At 48.3% G+C, this 15,075-nt stretch overlaps 1 protein-coding gene across 1 annotated transcript in view; it reads right to left on the bottom strand.

Moving 5' to 3' along the window:
• Positions 1 to 14,637, bottom strand: part of fam53c (family with sequence similarity 53 member C) — a 124,205-nt gene extending 109,568 nt beyond the window's left edge. Inside the window, exon 1 of the mRNA XM_060837011.1 lies at positions 14,551 to 14,637. The gene's annotated coding sequence lies outside the window, so the exon portion shown is untranslated. The remainder of the gene's footprint in view (positions 1 to 14,550) is intronic.
• Between the last annotated feature and the right edge of the window lie 438 nt (positions 14,638 to 15,075).

Raw genomic sequence — 15,075 nt, 5'->3', positions numbered from 1 at the left:
TAGGAATCAAATGCATAGTCATAGAATCATCCAGTACGGAAACAGACCCTTCAGTCCTACTCGTCCATGTCAACCAGATGGCCCAAACTGAACTAGTTCCTTTTGCCAGCATTTGGCCATATTCCTCTAAACCTTTCCTCTCCATGTACTTGTCCAAATGACTTCTGGATGTTTTAGTTACACCAGTCTCTACCACTTCCCTCTGGCAATTTGTTCCATACACGCACCACTCTCTGTGCAAAAAAGTTGCCTTTCAGGCCCCTTTTAAAATCTTTCTCCTCTCACTTTAAACCAATGCCCTCTAGTTTTGAACACCCCCACCGTGGGGAAAAGATCTTGACTATTCACCTTATCTATATCCCCCATGATCTTGTAAACCTCTAAGGTCACCCGTCAGTCACCTATCTCCAAGGAAAAATGTCCCCTTCTCTCCTGAAAAGTCAAACCTTCCAGATTCGGTAATATCCTTGTCCATCTTCTTTGCAGCCTTTCCAATTTAATAACATCTTTCCTTTGGCAGGTCGACCAGGATTGTATTCAGTAATCCAAATGTGGCCTTACCAATGTTTCATACAGCTGGAACATGATGTCCCAACACCTGCACTCAATGCTCTGACCAACACAGGCAAGCTTGCCAAAGGCCACCTCTATCACCCTGCCTACCGACTTTCAAGGAACTATATACCTGCACCCGTCTGGGTTTAAGGAGATACTTTACTCTGATGCAGCCAGCTCCTGGGGAAGTGAACAGTGCACAGGTGCTTTTGAAAGGAGGGCATTGCAGCCTTTACCAGGTATCTCAGTGTACAGGAACTACAGCTAGATCAGGCATGCAGAGGGTTTAAAGGGTGCAAAGGTCACAGAATCTTGGCATTGGACATATTGCAAATGTGCTGGCTATGAGGTAATATCAAATCAAGCAGCTTACTGTTCCCCAGGAAGGCTGTAACTTTGGTCTGCCATCTGCTGTAAGTTGGCTTGACAGAGCAGTGCGTTACATTCACAGCACCCCCACACCAACACTTCATTTACCTTGTTCCTGGGTGTTCCACGATCCTGGAATTCAGGGCACTCTTCTAGCAGCAGACACAGAGCTGCTGAATGTAATATTCCTCAAGTTTATGGATGACACCAAACAGTGAATTCAGTGATGAAGAAGATACAAGGAGGCTTCAAGATGATTTAGACAAATTGAATGAGTGGACAAATGCATGACAGATGCAATATAACTTGGATAATTATGAAGTTGTTCACTTCATTCGACAAAACAGAACAGTAGAGTATTATTTAAACGGTGATAGATTGGGAAAGGTTGACATACAAAGTAACCTGGATGCCCCTGCAGATCAGTTACTGAAAGCAAGCATGCAGGTACACTATACCGTTAGAAAGACAAGTGGTCGAGAATTATAAAATCATCCAACACGGAAACAGACCCTGCGGTCTAACCAGTCCATGCAGAACTCCCAAACCAAACTATTCCCACCTGCCTGCTCCTGGGTCCATATCCTCCCCCCTCCCCAAACCTTTCCTATTTATGTATTTATTTAAAGTCATTACCTCAGAAGGCTGTAGAGGCCAACTCTGAATTTATTCAGAAAATAAACAGATGGATTTCTGAATGCTAAAGGTGTCAGTGACAGTGTGGCGTTGAGATGCAGGATATGCCACACTCCTGTTGAATACAGAGTGACCTCGATGGGCCAAATGGTCTACTCCCGTTTTCTGCGATCGTTAGCTCAAACAGCCTTTTTCTCCACCTTCCAATTGGCAAAGAGAACCATTTAGAGAAAAAACAAAAATAAAATCTAATTGTAATCCTGCCACAAATTGTTGTCCAGGACGACACAAAGCAGTAAAGATCAAACTCCCAGCCAGCCCCAATCTGGTCTTCAGGAGCTAAGGTTTTGCTTCTGGAAATCACCTAGTCTCTTCCTCCATATGTATGGGAACAGGTGGTGCTGGGGGTGAAGGAACGAGGAGTAAAGAAAAAGAGAGAATGAATAAAAATAGCAAACATCCAAATAAGGATTTTGGATTGAATGACAAATGGATTTCTGCCAGTTTCAGGCACTTACAATGTATAACGTTTTAATTCCTGTCCAGAAAAAGAAACAATAACTGCATCTTTTGATGGATTTGTAGTAAAGGGCTATGTTTATCCAAAAACCGAGGAGAATACTTATTTGGGGGAACAAGATGGGAAGAGAATATTTTCCACAGTAAACTTTTTTGCATTAAGGGCTGTAACGAGAATTAGTTTATCTTTTAACCCCACTGATTACAGTATGCACTTTAGACCATGACTCCAAATACAGTATAAAAAGAGGGAGAGTGCCATAAAATATGCAATCTGAAAAACAAATCTCCAATATGCATAGTCCTGCTAAGCACAAAGCAGGGTCTAACAGTAAATGAAACAATGCTGCTAATTTATGAAGTTGACAGATTGGAAAACTTATGCACACACTTATCTTTCTTGCACTCAGGTCCAGCTTTCTGGGTGCAGTCATCAAGATTGATTGTCAGAGAGTAAAGACTATGTGAACAAGTCCTATCACCAAAGCTGTGCTCTCAAGTATTGGCACAAGCGCCGGAACAACAAGGAAGAAAAACAGTTCCCAAGAAAATTACTGCCATTTACAGTTCAAGTCACGCCATGGGAGAAAAAATAAAAATCCATTCCTAAAAAATACAGCATGGGAATATTTCAAAGTTTAATGTATGCAAAGCTAACACTCTAATAGCCAACATCAATGGTTCCTTGCAATCTTGTACCTGTAGGGACTGTATGGAGGTCAGCCAGCTGGACTTCATTGAATGAGTTCCTTGGTTGGACCAGATTAACAGCCGCAATCAGGGAACCCTGGCTGACAGACAAAAAGGGGTGAGTGTCAGGGATACTGACACTCTGGTGCCTTACTTTGTATGAGACAGTACTATAGTCAATGACTGTAAATAAAGGGTGACTTGGTGACAGAATACCAGCCTCTGCGGAGTTACTTCAGTAGCCGAGTAAAGCATGATCCTAAAGAAACTCATTCAAACTGTCATCTGAGTTGGGGTAAGCATTTCTTACATCATGCCTCTGTTTGGGGAGTTTGATGTGTTTGACCCTGCCATCAAGAACTGGGCCCACTATATGGAAAGAATGTGTTTTATTCCCCCCCCCACCCCCAGACATCATGACAGACAAAAAAAAACAAGCAATCTTCCTGACTGCCTGTGGAGCTGCAGCTTTTTCAGTCATTGGGAGTCTAACTTCCCCTGCTGCACCAGACATAAAGTCTTTCAAGTATTGACTAGTGTAGTTAAGAAATATTACAACCCAAGTTATTGCTTTTACTTGGCAATTCTAGAACTTAGGGAATCTGTATCGGGCTTATGACTAGGTTAAGATAACTGGCAGAGGCCTGTCAATTTGTTTTAGTTCTTAATGGGGGTGATTAGAGATCATCTGGTATGTAGAATTAATAATGTAACCACACAAAAATGTCTACTAGCTGAAACCCAACTGGACTACAAACAAACACTACAATTAGCTTGGAAAAAGAGACGAAAAGCTGCAGATGCTGGAATCCAAAACAGACAGGCAGGAGGCTGGAAGAACACAGCAAGCCAGGGAACATCAGGAGGTGGAGAAGTCAATGCTTCGGGAAGTCAGCCCTTCTTCAGGACTGGAGGTGGGGGGGTAAGGGCAGTTGCAGATAAAGGGGTGGGAGAGGGGTGGAATGGTGAGGTAGTGATAGGAAACACAGGTGACGGGTACAACCTGATTGGTCGATGGGAGGGATGAATTCCAATGGTAGCTGGAAGGAGGGAAGGGAGGTGATGGGGCTGGAAAGGGAGCCGGATGGGAAGGTATCTTGTTCTTGCTTGTCTGCTTTGGATTCCAGCATCTGCAGTTTTTTTTGTCTACATTTATATCACAGGGAAGTCTCTTCAAGGACGCCCTCTTTGAAGACATTCTCTGAACCTACAGCCCAGAGGACTCAACACGGAGTTCTGCAATTTCAAATAACCTTCCCACCCTACCCCCAGCTCCCTTTCCAGCCCCGCTTCCTCCCTTTCATTCCATCTACTGACCTTTCCTTCCAGCTACCAAATGGATTCATCCTTCCTATCAACCAACCAGGTCGCACCCATTACCTGGGTTCACCTATCACTACCTCACTATATTCTGTCTCCTCTCCCCACCTAATACCTCCCACCCCACCCCTTTATCTGCAGCCCCCCCTCTACCCCAACCTCCATCCCTGAAGCAAAGTTATATCCGAAACACTGACTTCTCCACCTCTTGATGTTTCCTGGCTTGTTGTGGTCATCCAGCCTCCTGCTTGTCTACTTACCACTGAAAAAAGCAGCAAGTAGAATATAGAGACTGCAATTCGGGGTATTGTCAGCCTGTTCAATTTTTCAGCGGACGATGGAGAACATTTTGCAAGGTCTACCTCAGGTGCCATTTACCCAGATGATGTCCTGATAACGAGGGAAAACTTATAAGGAACACAAAGTTGGAAACAGTCCTGAAGTGTTTTTCCAAAACAGGCGTGTGCCTAAGAAGGGAAGAATGTGCATTCCAGGTGCCCAAGTTAGAGAGGTGACAAGACTGGGTTACACCCATTGGAAGGTAAACAGAGGGCAAGCAGAGGTGCTCCAGCTCCCACATCTGTCTAGTAGCAAAAATCATTTCTTGAGCTAATAAATTATGGAAAGTTCATAGCTAACCTGGCATTCATCTGGAGATCTTTGTATCAATTCCTAAAGAAGGATCAGCTTTGGAAATGGTCTCAAAGACAAACTCTAGCTTTCCATGAAGTAAAGGAACAGCTATCATCTGCTGAGCTGTTGACAAACTACAATCCCAAGAAAGATCTTGTATTCACTGCAATCCCTGCCTGTATGGCATCAGAGGGTATTAGGTCTTAGGTGGCCCAATGCAAAGGAATACCCAATAGTCCAATATGTATCCAGGACTTTGGCTAACGCAGAGTGTAAGTACACACAAAGAGGCTGTCATATTTGGAATCAAAGTTCCACCAAAACATTATGGACAAAAATTTGTAGCAATCATAGTGGAGGACAGCATTTTATTCTGGGGAGCAAGAGTGATTGTCCTCAAGCAAAGGTCACCATCACATGCCAGCTGAACTCCTCCAGATGTTGGTGAGGTGTTATATTTGGTGGCCAGGTTTGGATGCAGACGTTGCCATGTTTGTGGGGCAGTGCGCAGAGTGTCAACAAAGACAAACATGACTGTCAGCAGCTCCCCGGCATCCATGGGAATGGCCAGGCAAACCTTGGGCACTGCTGCACGTTGACTGCGCATGTGCTTTCAAGGGTTCGATGTTCTTAGTTATTGTAGATGCCCACTCAGTGATTAGAGGCGCATAGGGACCATTGTTGAACACTGGGATGAGGAAAGAAAAACCGCACACATCTTTTACAACACACCTAAGTTAGGTGGATTAGCCATGGGGGATGCAGGGTTACAGAGATTGGGGGAGGGTGGGGGGGTTAGGAGCAGAGGGTTGGTGGATCTGGGTGGTATGCTCTCGAGGGGGAAGGTGTAGACTCAATGGGCCAAATGTCCTGCTTCCACTGTCAGAATTCAAAATCTAAAACAAGATTCAGGTCACAACTCAAATTGAGACACCTCCTTTAACTTCAAAGAAGTTAGTGGATATAGTAGAAACCCTGAGATCCAATAGCTAATGTTGAAAACGGAAAACAAAATACAATTACTTCTGATTAAAACACAAAACAATTTATTAAACTTCTCCTCAACATTGTCATTTACTTTGAAATGTGGAGAGCAACGCTGTTAGCCATGATCAGATTTTACTGGTCTGCAAAAATGTAGAAGGTGGCCTGTCATTGAGGGAATAATCTGCAGCCGATGACTTGGAAATGCTGGGTGCAATACATGTATATTGGATATTATTGGTGTAAGCAAAACGTTTCAGTTATTCAGAGACAGTCATAAGTGAATGATTTCAGAGCAGTAACATCTGATTATTCCCTCAGTGACAACCCTTCCAAGGAGTCACCACATCATACAACCAGTGTACATGCAACTAAAGCAACATCTCTCCATGTTCACCTCAAAGTCTCACAAAGCAAATGGCTTATAGTACAGCAAGAAAAGAACAACTTCTTGAAGTGAAAAAATTTTAAACAAATCAGACTTTTCCCTTTAAAAATCGACTGAAAAGCAATGGCTGGGTCCTACACAATCTCTCTCATCAGGAAAACAAAACATTTTACCCCACAGGCTGAAATATTCATATTGTTAATTACATATTAGTAAATTTTAAAAAAGCAAGAAACAAAATACAAGTTTTAAAAAATATCAACTGGCCTACTTACCTCCATGTAACTGCCTCTCCTACGCATCAATCCTGTTCAAACCCTCCTATTAATGGTCTCTACCACTCCGGAACCCCCAACTGGCCCACAGATTCACAGCCTCTGCAACTCCCCGAAAGTATGGGCCCTCCCTCTCATTGAACCTCCAGTTCCTCACTTTCCTCTCTCAAACCATTGCTGTGAATGAGCACTCTGGGGATAAGCAGCAAGGCAGGAAGTGCAATGTGCAGTAGATACATTGCAAGCAGGGGGCTGGGCAGGACACAGAGCCAGAGTGTAGACTGCAAGAGAGAGGATCAGGGAGCAGTATATGCTGCTCCCAAACAGCAACAATTAGGCTCTCGATCATATCTGGTGGAAGTGATATGTGGCAACCCCAACCCCATTATCTGACTATCAAAAAGGATGAACTTAAGATGGGCACTTGTCACATAAATAACCAGAAACTGAGCAAGATTAGGATGCAGAGAGCAAGTGAAGTTGAATAGATGGAAGTGTACAGCTGACATTTTACTCCCTTATATAAAGGCCTTGTGTGAAATCTTCTGTTTGACCACAACCTTAAGAGAGAAGGTCATTCACTCCCATAGAGGGGTGGTGGGGATGGAGAGAAGAGTGAAAAAAAGCATGTGAAGTAATGAAAAGGTAGGTTGGAAGTAAACCAGGCATACATGATTCTTTATATGACAAAGCTTTAAGTGGTCATTTTCCAAACATATGACCATTATGAATCATGTCATGTACTGCTGCTATAGGCAACATTGAGCCAGAGCAACAAATTAAAAGCAGTCCAGCAAATCAGGAGAGCATCAGTGCACAGAAAAGTGAAGTATTGGCAAGACAAGTTACCAAAAGGTTAAACAGAACAGGTCAGAAATGGTCAATCATCAACTTGCCACAAAATGAAAACTGTGACAACACTTTAAAACTGCCTTTAAAATGAAAGCTAACTTTGACATTTCTGCAACTTGGCAGGATCACTTCTGATTGGCAACCAATCATTGTCAGGCAGGCAATGTCAAAGGCTTTCTGAAAAACTCATGAAATAATTTTACATTCTGCAATGCTGGGAGGTATGTAGTGCAGCTGGAGGATAACCCCTGCTGACATCACGTCTGCTTCAGCTAGCCACTGTATGGGAGAAACAACTCTTTCCATGAACCTCAACAGTGAATGTGAGCCACTCATTTAACACAGAGTGGGCTCAGCTCAATGATATCCTTACCCACATGCACATATGTTCACCGAGCAGCAAACAACAATACAAAGGCATTCCTCTTCATTCAGCCCTATTATCCTGCCCCTTCAGATTATGCTTCCTGGTTCTCATCACTCAATCCTACTGCTACCCTCTCACCCCTGCCCCCAATCCACACACCAGTATAGAGGGAAACATTCCTGAATCTACAGAGAATTTAAGTTCTAATGAAATCACCAGGGAGTGCTGCATTGGTGACGCTACTGCATGAGACATTAAACCATAGCCTATCAGCCCTCTCGGACTGCCACAAGATTCTATGGAGCTAACTGAAAACCAACACGACCACGTGTCCTGGCAGAACTTACAGCCCAAGAACAGCATCTGACCACTATGACATTGCCTTTGTGGGAGTTGGTTGATCCAAATTAATTTTCACAATCCTTACAGGGATAGACAACCCCAAAAACACTGTATTCGCTGTCGTGTGCTTTGGGACACAGGAGATCATGAAAGTTCTGCTTTAATGCACAAATGAAGCCAGAGTTCTGCCGGTGCGGGAAATCTGGAACAGACAGAATGCTGGAAAAACTCAGCAGATCTGGCAGCATCAAAGGAGAGAATAACAAAATATTTTTCTCTCTACAGATGCTGTAGAGTTTCTCCAGCACTGTTTGTTCTACATCAATAAAAGTCTCCCTTTTAAATATCAAATTTTATTTACAGGCAATTTTACTCTTATCAGATCATACCTCGAAATGGTTTAATGCTGAATACAGACTACTCCTGAAACTTCAGTCATACATTACATCAAAGAAACTAGAATTATCTGGGAATTTGAATTATCTGGCTTCAATTTAAGAATTAAAATGTATGACTTTCCTCTAACTAATGCGTGAAAGGGATAACAATGCTCTACTCTTTAGTTTAGCTCTTTTACAAATAAACATCCAGCACCCCACGCCCTTCTAGCCAATCTTGGCCAGCTCCCATCAGGTTTCTGTAGATAGCTGCCAGGAGGTGCTGAACAATGTCCTGTCTCATGATCTTAAATGCCCCAACACCACACTTCTTTGAAGTGATGTTTGAAGGAAAAAAAATACATCTCTTGCAAGGACGGCTTGGACCATAAACTAACAACTCCCCGCAAACATCCAGGCACAGTGCAGTAGAACTGTACCCAGAAAAAGCACCCACCAACTTGAAGGACAAAGGCAGACGCCTGGGAACACCACCTGCACATTCCCACCATCTTGCTTTGGAACTATACTGCTGTTCCTTCATTGCTGAGGGGTCAAAATCCTCGAACTCCATACTTGACTGTACTGTGTCCAAGGACTGCAGCCATCGAGTCATACAGCTCGTCCACGCCAACCAGATATCAGATATAAATCTAGCCCCATTTGCCAGCATTTGGCCCATATTCCTCCAACCCCATCCTATTCATGTCCCCTTCCAAATGTCTTTTACACATTATAATTGTACCACTCCAAGGAGGCATTCTCCAGGGAAATTGTGGATGGACAATAAATCTTGGCCTAGCCAGCAACATCCATGTTTCCTAGACCAGATTTTGTTTTTAAAAAGAGCCATTGCTTCCATTGACAATCAACAGCAGCAAAGGATCAGCCTTTGTAACTCACCTTTTAGTTATGCATATGTTAGAGATTGAGTGCAATCACAATACACTAAAAACATTCAGGTCAGGCAGCATCCAAGGAGCAGGAGAATCGATGTCTGGGGCATGAGCTCTTCTTCAGGAATGAGGAGGGTGTGCCAAGCAGGCTGAGATAAAAGGTAGGGAGGAGGGACTTGGTGGAGGGGCATTGGAAATGTGATAGGTGGAAGGAGGTCAAGGTGAGGGCGAGAGGCCGGTGTGGGGGTGGGGGCGGAGAGGTCAGGAAGATGATTGCAGGTTAGGAAGGCGGTGCTGAGTTCGAGGGATTTGACTGAGACAAGGTGTTGGGGGGGCGGGGGAGGGGGGGGGGGAAAGAGGGGAAATGAGGAAACTGGAGAAATCTCAGTTCATCCCTTGTGGTTGGAGGGTTCCCAGGTGGAAGATGAGGCACTCTTCCTCCAGCCGTCGTGTTGCTATGGTCTGGCGATGGAGGAGGCCAAGGACCTGCATGTCCTTGGCGGAGTGGGAGGGGGAGTTGAAGTGTTGAGCCACAGGGCGGTTGGGTTGGTTGGTGCGGGTGTCCCAGAGGTGTTCTCTGAAATGTTCCACAAGTAGGCTGCCTGTCTCCCCAATATAGAGGAGACCACATCGGGTGCAGCGGATGCAGTAAATGATGTGTGTAGAGGCGCAGGTGAATTTGTGGCGGATATGGAAAGATCCCTTGGGGCCTTGGAGGGAAGTAAGAGGGGAGGTGTGGGCGCAAGTTTTGCATTTCTTGCAGTTGCAGGGGAAGGTGCCGGGAGTGGAGGTTGGGTCGGTGGGGGGTGCGGACCTGACGAGGGAGTCACGGAGGAAGTGGTCTTTTCGGAACACTGATGGGGGAGAGGAGGGAAATATATCCCTGATGGTGGTTTTCCCTTGTGGTTGGAGGGTTCCTAGGCGGAAGATGAAGCACTCTTCCTCCAGCCGTCATGTTGCTATGGTTTTCCCTTGTGGTTGAAGGGCTCATGCCCAAAACGTCGATTCTCCTGTTCCTTGGATGCTGCCTGACCTGCTGCGCTTTTCCAGCAACAGATTTTCAGCTCTGATCTCCAGCATCTGCACTAAAAACATTCATAAAGGTATAATTTGGTTTTCAAGAGCATGTGACCGCATTAGGGAATAATTAATTATCACCCCAAAGAAAGTTCTTTCCCCCTCGGATAACTCTCTCACTCAAGTTTCTGACTTACCATTTTCCCTTTCCCAATGGCATTCCAAGTTATCACCACCTTCGGCAAAAGGTCAGCAAGTTATCAGGCCTCGGCTACTCTAATTCGTAGCTCAGGGTAAGGAGGTGCCCTGAACGTTACAGGAGCTACAGTGTTGGAAAGATTCCATCTTCTAGTCCTGGTATGTTCCAAATTACCCAGTCTTTAAAATGTTGCAATCGTGCTTTAAGCTAGAACTAAAGTCACCAGGTTATTATTCGGCAACTCCTGTAGCACATTAAACTCTGATCCACGTTCCCTTTTTTTTCCATCCTTTCCCTTTCTGGAAGAACCAGTTAAAACTGGCACTTGAGCATGTTACTATGGGACACAGGTTAAAGTGCATCATGAGCTAACTCAGCACCTTCAGGAGAGTAGGCTGCTGAAATGGGAACCACAAATAGATCCTATGAATGATACGAGATCACTTGCCTCAACTTCTGCTTTCATCTACTCCCCATTCAAAGTACATGCTCTTCACATACCATCATTGCAAACATGATCAGCGATATAAGTGCTCAAATAATCCAACACCATGTTCCTGCCCTTCAATATTACAGCACATAATTCTGGGCAATGAAAGCTCTGATTTTATCAGACCTATTGATTTAGTCATCCAGACTCATTGCATTCTTAATGAGATATTAGAACTCTTATAAAATATGTCACGCTGTCAATAAAGCACAATGTTCACTGTTTAACATCCAATATACACAATGTAAAGGACCAGCATCAATGGAATTCGAGGTAAACTAATTCCAAGATTAAGGCCAGCAAATAAAAGAATTGTATTTTTAAACAGAACACATAAAAGGTGGAGTGTACACCAATTACATAGTAGTGCACGGAATTAAAAACTTTTAACCACAAAACAGGATGTATGACTGAGTTCCTGGGCTATGTTGGGTAACATAAAGAATGCACACGTGAGAGATGGGGTACAAACCAGAACTGAAAATGTGTTGCTGGAAAAGCACAGCAGGTCAAGCAGCATCCAAGGAGCAGGAGAATCGACGTTTCGGGCATGAGCCCTTCTTCAGGAATCACCAGATACAAACCAGAACTGGTAATGTGGGTAAACAAGAAAGACTGGGGTACAATTGAGGGGACAAGAATAAAGACTGAATGGTAGGTTGGGGTGTGGGAGTACGAGTCTAGATTCATTTCCAGATACTTAACTTTATGTAATGGTTTTGGACACTTCCATACCTGTCCTTCAGTGCAGTATTTAATTCTGACTAACCCCAAATGAGGATAGTCTGGTAGCGAACAGAGAACTGGCTTCAGCTGAACTGCCCAACGGCCTTGTGTTTTGATTAGATTAGATTAGATTCCGTACAGTGTGGAAACAGGCCCTTCGGCCCAACCAGTCCACACCGACCCTCTGAAGAGTAACCCACCCAGACCCATTTCCCTCTGACTACGGGCAATTTAGCATGGCCAATACACCTGACCTGCACATCTTTGGATTGTGGGAAGAAACCGGGTCACCCGGAGGAAACCCACACAGACACGGGGAGAATGTGCAAACTCCCCACAAACGGTCACCCGAGGCTGGAATTGAACCTGGGACCCTGGCGCTGTGAGGTAGCAGTGCTAACCACTGAGCCACCGTGCGGCAGAGTGGGCGCCCCGCAAATCTGGAAAAGGGGGTGAGGTGACGTGGCACCCAGCTGAAGGGGAAAGGGGGTGGGGTTCACCTGGCTGAGGTAGACATAGGGTCCGGCAAGACATGCAACTGAAGCGGGGCAGGGGGAGGGAAACGTGGGGGCGGGGAGAGTGAGGAACACTGGGTGGGGGGCAGGAACAGTGAGGGGGGGGGAATGAGAGGAGGGAGACTGAGGGCAGGGTGGGGTGAGGGGGGGCTCAGTAAAGGAGGGAGGAAACCAAATCAGTTGGGGCATCAGAAGGAGGGGGAAGAGCGCGGTTCAGTCAGGGGCACGGGGGAGGGAGGGGATTCGGTGAGCGGGTTCGGTGTGGGTGTCAGTGAAAGGGGGGAGGGGGGTGTCAGTGAAAGGGGGGAGGGAGGGGGTGTCAGTGTAGGGTAAGGGTGGGAGGAGGTGAGCAAAGGGGTGGGAGGCGGGGGGCCAGTGCAGGGGGGGGGGGGCAGTGAAAGGGGGGGACGGGGTGGGCCAGTGAAGGGGGGGTGTCAGCGAAGGGGGGGGGGAAGGAGAGGGTGTCAGTGAAGGGGTGTCAGTGAAAGATAGGGATGGGAGGGGGGTGAGCAAAGGGGTGGGAGGCAGGGGGCCAGTGCGGGGGGGGGCAAAGGGTGGGGCAGTGAAAGGGGGGAAGGAGTGGGCCAGTGAAGGGGGGGGGGGAGGGAAGGGGTGCCAGTGAAAGGTAGGGGTGGGAGGGGAGGCCAGTGAAAGGTAGGGGTGGGAGGGGAGGCCAGTGAAGGGGGGGAAACCAGTGAAGGGGGGGGGGGGGGAAGGGGGGAGGCCAGTGAAGGGGGGGGTGAAGGGGGGGTGGGGGAAGGGTGGAAACCAGTAAGGGGGGGGAGGGAATCCAGTGAAGGGGGGGGGAAACCAGTGAAGGTGGGAATGGGGGGGGAGAAAGGGGGGGAACCAGGGGAGAAAGGGGGGGCAGTGGAGGGGAGGGGGGGCAGTGGAGGGGAGGGGGAATGAAAAGGGGGGGAATGAAAAGGGAGGGGGAGGGGGGCCAGTGAAGGCAGGGCATGTGAAGGGGGAGGGGCGTCGTGGGCGGATTGGAGGGGGGGTTGCAGGGAAAGGAAGTCGGTGGGGAGGGTGGGAGTGATTGGGGGTTGATGGGGGTGCAAGAGTGAGGGGAAGGTGGTGGGGAGTGGAGGGACGGGGGTCGATGGGGGGGGTGTTGGAGGGGTGTCGTGTGGGGGGGTGGCGGGGATCAGTGGGGTGTTGGAGGAAGGGGGTCGAGGGTGGGTTTGGAGGGCGGAGGGCTCCGTGGGAGTGTTGGAGGGAGGGGTGGTCGATGGGGGAGTTGGAGAGAGAGGGGGTCGTGGAGGGGTTGGAGGGAGGGGGGGGTCAGTGAGGAGTCAATGGGGGGGAAGGAGCAGTTAAGGGGAGCATTGAGATGTAAGGTGGTTATTTCCAACAAGTGTCTGGCTGACCCCTGGGTCTCTCTCTTCCCCCACCCCATCCTGAGGTAATGGGTTTTAGGGGGCAAGAGAACCATTTCCCCCACACTCTGCCCTCCCTTCCCCCAGCCCCCTCCAAATTCTGCCCACCCCGCAATACCTTTAAACAAAAACACAACGAAGATTTCTAAGAAACCCTCGGCTACAAGAGTTTTTTTGTGTAAAATTGGTGCATATTATTGAGGATGAGGATGAGGACGGGGGCGCAGGAGCAGGGAGGTTGGGGGGGTGTGGGAAGGGTGGAGGTTGGTGAAATGGGGTGTGAGGGGGTGGAATGGAGGGTGGTGGGGGTTGGAGTAGTGGTGGGGGGGGCGAGGGGGGGATTGGGGTGGTGGGATTGGGATGGTGGGGGGGGGAGGAGGGATTGGGATGGTGGGGGGGGGAGGAGGGATTGGGGTGGTGGGGGGGGTTGAGGGGGGATTGGGGTGGTGGGTGGGGGAGGGGGGATTGGGGTGGTGGAGGGGGGATTGGGATGGTGGGGGGGTTGAGGGGGGATTGGGGTGGTGGGGGGTGGGGGGATTGGGGTGGTGGGGGGAGGGGGGATTGGGAGGGTGGGAGTGTGGGAGTGGGGATGTGGTGTTGGGGTGGAATGGGGGTGTGGTTGGGGGAGGGGGAGGGGTGGGGGTGTGGTTGGGGGGAGGGGTTGGGGTGGGGGGTGTGGTTGGGGGGAGGGGTTGGGGTGGGGGGTGTGGTTGGGGGGAGGGGTTGGGGGAGGGGGTGTGATTGGGGGGAGGGGTTGGGGTGGGGGGTGTGGTTGGGGGAGGGGGTGTGATTGGGGGGAGGGGTTGGGGTGGGGGGTGTGGTTGGGGGTTGGGGTGGGGGGCTGGAGACCTGGAGTGAGGGTGTGTTTGTCCTTCAAGAGGCCTCCAACAACTTTACCCCCTCCACCACCCCCCACCCCCAGCCCCGAACCAAACCCCCAGCCCCCACCCCCCGGGGACCTCACTTCATGGGCCGGGGGGAGGGGATTATGTTGCAGCTGACAAGCGGATGATGCACCCACCGCCACCATCAGTGTCCGGCCCCGGCTGCTGCTGCTGCTCCGGCGGTAGCTGCGGCCTCCTCCGTCTCCCTGGTAACGCGCTCCACAGCAACTGAGCAACGGGGACCACTCCGCCGCCTTATATAGACTCGCCGGCCCCTACCACCGGCCGCCGCCCATTGGGGACACCAGGGGTGCCGGGCCCTTCCTCATCTTCACTCCCACTCACACACTGGGTCGACTGGGCGCTTGCGAATGGATGAGACAATTTACCCAACACAATCCATCACAACCTCGAACCCAAGGGGTCTTTCTTTCCACAAAGTTGCGCATTAATTGTGAATGAAAAGATCCAGCTCCCCCCACTCTCTCCGACCAGTTGTTACGGACCACAATGGCGGATGTGGGAACCTGCTTCACAGGAGAATAGGAAAGGGAAAAGGTAGGGGGGGGGAGGTTATCTAGTATCAAAACTTCTACTACCGACAGAAACATTCCCTTTCATTCCATCAGGCAGCACAACGCTTAAATATAAGATGGTTATAT

This window comes from Hemiscyllium ocellatum, chromosome 16, assembly GCF_020745735.1.
Source record: "Hemiscyllium ocellatum isolate sHemOce1 chromosome 16, sHemOce1.pat.X.cur, whole genome shotgun sequence".
In the NCBI taxonomy this organism is placed as follows: Eukaryota; Metazoa; Chordata; class Chondrichthyes; order Orectolobiformes; family Hemiscylliidae; genus Hemiscyllium; species Hemiscyllium ocellatum.
Note: the sequence above shows the minus strand (reverse complement) of the source record. Positions and strands in the feature narration are given on the sequence as shown.